This window comes from Trachypithecus francoisi, unplaced genomic scaffold (assembly GCF_009764315.1).
Source record: "Trachypithecus francoisi isolate TF-2019V2 unplaced genomic scaffold, Tfra_2.0 Lachesis_group17, whole genome shotgun sequence".
Taxonomy (NCBI): Eukaryota; Metazoa; Chordata; class Mammalia; order Primates; family Cercopithecidae; genus Trachypithecus; species Trachypithecus francoisi.
This window is the reverse complement of record NW_022681462.1, coordinates 17,827,385-17,831,554: the sequence shown is the minus strand read 5'-3', so window position 1 is coordinate 17,831,554 and position 4,170 is coordinate 17,827,385. Positions and strand designations below refer to the sequence as shown.

General features: G+C 37.0%; 1 non-coding gene across 1 annotated transcript; it reads right to left on the bottom strand.

The window, feature by feature from the left end:
- Positions 1-3,272: 3,272 nt before the first annotated feature.
- Positions 3,273-3,379, bottom strand: LOC117063212. Its single transcript, XR_004428811.1, has one exon. It is a non-coding gene; the product is annotated as a U6 spliceosomal RNA (small nuclear RNA).
- Positions 3,380-4,170: the final 791 nt, after the last annotated feature.

Sequence of the window (4,170 nt, the reverse complement as noted above, 5' to 3'; positions counted from 1 at the left end):
ACAAGAGTAGTGCTCATCTATTTCTATACAAATCAATGGTCTGGTTTTCCTCTTGCTAATTTATAGACAATATTTTTCTGTATTTGAATTATGGTGTTTTCAAAAAATAAGTTTCCAACCTTTGAGAGGGAAAATAAAGCAAATGCCCAATGGCTCCTTATTGCCTCTCACATTAAGTACTTAGTACATTTTTCAATAGCCTCGATATTCTACGTTCCCCACACTCCTCCACGCCACACTTCTTAGCCAACATACCTGTGTTTCCAGCCAGAATACGACAACATAGCATTTCAGCCCCACTTCATTCCTTTGCTCATGATGGTCTTCCCAACGCCTTGTTTTCCATTCTTGGCCTGAATTTTCATTCTACCTCTCATGAGGTGGCAGGCAAGCTGGGAGCTGATGCTATAGTCATCTCTAGACTTGACTGGTGTTAAGGAATCCCCTTAAAGCTCACTCACATGGTTACTGGCTGTTGGCCAAGGCCTCCATTCCTCACCACATGGCCTCTCCATAAGCTTCCTAAGTGTCCTCACATCTGGCTTCCTCCAGACTTATTAATGAGAGAGAGAAATGGAGAGAGAAAGGGGAGGAAGGAGTAAGGGAGAGAAAATAATTTTTAATGAGAGAGAAAAAAAAGAGAGTGAGAGAGAGGATTAAAAGAGAGTAAGAGAGAGGATAAGAGAAAAGTCACACAAGAAAGTGAATACCAGGAGGTGGGGCTTCCTAGGAGTCATCTTGGGGGCTGGCTACCATAGCTACCACACTTAGAAGCCCAGACTGAGGCCTGGCTTCTTGTAGTTCTTTAATCATTACTCTTCCATGATTTCTTTCTTCTCAGGACATCTTTAGAACAAATTCTCTGCCACAGTTAGGTTTTAATGATGTCACTTTCTGAAATTTTAAAATTTGTTTCACTTTAATCTTTTCTAGTGCAATATAAGCTCCTTAAGTACAGTAACTAAGGCTTACTTCAATTATGGAATACACTTATATCATAATTCCTATCTCATTTTTAGCCATATCGGGCTTAGTAATTAGATGAGTCTACTTAAGGGTAGCCTTCTTCAGTGGTTGTGAACACTGGATGTCCATTAAAGTTACCTGGGGAGCTTTTAAAAAATACTGATGCACAGGTGAAATTCCCAAATGGATATTGGTATTTGCTTAAATGCCTCCAGCATGATTCCAATGGGCAGTCAATGATTTAGAATAAATACTTCCTGCTTCAATCATAAGATTAAAAGGAAACTATTTTCAATTATGTCTTTTTGTTCATTATCCTGAAATCTCACTAAACAAAATATTTGAAACTTTTTATACAGTTCTCTTAATTAAAATAATTGAGATACTAAGTTTATCTAAGCCCATTTGTGAAACCAGTTTCATTCAGATATATAGTTTTTTCTTCATATTATGTCAGAAATAGAAATTTGCATAATTACTATGCTGAAATGTGCAATTACCATGTCATCTAATAGAAAAAGCAAATCAGCAAATATAATTAAGAAACAATTGCCCAAAAAACAGAATCAACCAAAATGGCTATAGCAGTTCAAAAATTATTTCTCATAGACAAAATTAAAATTGATAGTTTGAAGATTGCTTTCAACCCAATCATTCAGGATCTGTCAGGAGAGAAAGTGTAAATTTCAGTTGAACGTCTTGTTTGTTTGGAGACAGAGTCTTGCTCTGTCACCCAGGCTGGAGTGCAGTGGCGCGATCTTGGCTCACTGCAAGCTCCGCCTCCCAGGTTCACTCCATCTCCTGCCCCTGCCTCCTGAGTAGCTGGGAATACAGGCACCCGCCACCACGCTCAGCTAATTTTTTTGTAGTTTTTTAGTAGAGACGGGTTTAATCACTGTCTTACCCAGTATGGTCTCGATCTGCTGACCTCGTGATCCGCCCGTCTCGGACTCCCAAAGTACTGGGATTACAGGCGTGAGCCACCACACTCGGCCCCAGTTTAAGTTCTTAAATGCCTTCCTTTCTTTTACATTTTCCATGAGGCTTTTAAATTTCCCATCAATTCTGCATCCAAAAGCTCAAAGTCCACCTTCCCCAACCACAATCCGCAGTCCTGAAAAGGATGGAGTAAAAGGAGCAGAGTCCTTCTGATACAAAAGAGTTTTTCAAAGACATGGCTTCTGTGGCTTGAGACCTCACAAGAAAAAGAGATTCTTTACTGCCTTGTTAGAAAAATCAGCTGTTTTCAATTGCTTATTTAATGGTGTTAGCTTTAGTTCTTTCACCACTCTAATTCTCATCCCCTAATTTGAAGAAATAAGTCATGAGCTCATTTACCTCTTAAGAATAAGATGTTTCTGGGCTAGAAGGAGCTCCTTTGAAACTGTTAACTAATTCAAGTCAGAGGCTAAGGTTTAAATCAATGATTCTCAAATGCGGTTCACATCCTTTACATTTTTTGTAAAGTATTTATATAGGATCTACACCAGACCTAATCAGCATCTTATAAAATTTGCACCTATGGGCACTGAGAGATTTTAAGACAGAACTAAGCTTTTCTCAGCATCTCGGCACCCAGGGTATTTCTGGAATCCTCTCGCTGTTCAGCATAAATAGATCCGACTAACAAAAACTGCATGACTGTTGAAAGCAAATCGAGACAAAGTAAAATTACAACTCTTAAACATAAAATAGAAATTCTGTTTATCATTGGTGTTTCTGATTAGTAGATGAAATAATGCAGAATTATAGAGAGTTTATAATAGTGCTTAATAGTAGACCAAAACGGATCTCACCCAGAAAATTTTCTCCCCTATTTCTAAAGGAATCCAAAAAATCTCCCTCATGCTAAAATGCTTAAAAGCCAAATTTCTGAACCACAGACAAAAATGAACAGGAACTGACATCATACATTTTGCCTTCTTACCTTATTTTTAGCCTCATGTCAAACTGTATCTCAGTTTCCTCTCATTTAGGACAGATTCTTTTGGTCTCAAGTTATTGAAAGCTTAATTTTTAAATAGGGACTTTATGTATTACCTCTAAAGTCACTAGTTTAGCACTTTAATTCTTCTGTTTCTTGTTGGATTTTATAAAATAGAACAAAATGCAGTAAGTTATTTACACGATTGTCAAAACATTCTGCATAAGATGGCAATGCTGTCAAAATAAACTATTAGCCTGCAGGCAGATCCAGAAAATGAGTACCTCAGTTGTCCATTCAACTGATGAATGAAAATATGTTGGGCAATAGAATTCTAGGAGTATTAATGTGTAATACATGAAATTACAGGTTTGTTTTTTTTCTTAATATGGAACGCTTCACGAATTTGCGTGTCGTCCTTGCACAGGGGCCATGCTAATCTTCTCTGTATTGTTCCAATTTTAGTATATGTGCTGCCGAAGCGAGCACGAAAGTACAGGTTTTAAATATGCACCCTGCAGAGAAATTTTCCCCCAATAGTTGAGATATAATTTGTTACAATTAAACATAGCTACCATGTTACCTAAATTCACTTATTATATATTTTATTCTAAATATTTGACTGGTTAAGAAAACCAAAAAGCAATTGTGACTTAAGAAAACTAAAAAACAGTAGTGAGAGATCAGAGATATAACTAACTGAGAGTTTCTTAAACAGGCAAAAACAAATAGAAATTCAAATGGAATTGTGTTTGAAAAGTGTATTTCCTGAAATATGTTTTAATAGTCTCAACTGCAACAAGCTAATGGAGGTAACTTCTACACTGTTAATATAATGTCTCAAATGAGTTGACGTAAAAAATACAAGTGATATTGTAAAGTCAGTATTTTCTCATTTTCTTCCTGGAAATGACCAGAGAAAGAGACGTAATAAACTCCCTTTTTGGGGCAAAAGTGGTACCTAAAACCATAAATTAAAAAGTAAGCACAGGGTTCCTGTAAGAGTGGCGATCAAGCAGAGATGTATGCAGAAGGGATAGGAGAAAAAACATTATAGCTTCAGATCTAAGAAAGAGTCAACAAAATACACCTCTTAAAAGACAAGGACACTCTTTGGGGTGCAAAATCCAAATGTTTTGTTGAAAACAATGGGAATAGGATTCATGTGCTGGAGACAGGAACTCCCCTGGACCTGGTTTACTTCTGAGAATAAAAAAGATGGCAATAAACCAGGAATTATGCACATTAACTGTGTTTGCAGAAGGAAATATTGAGAGCCG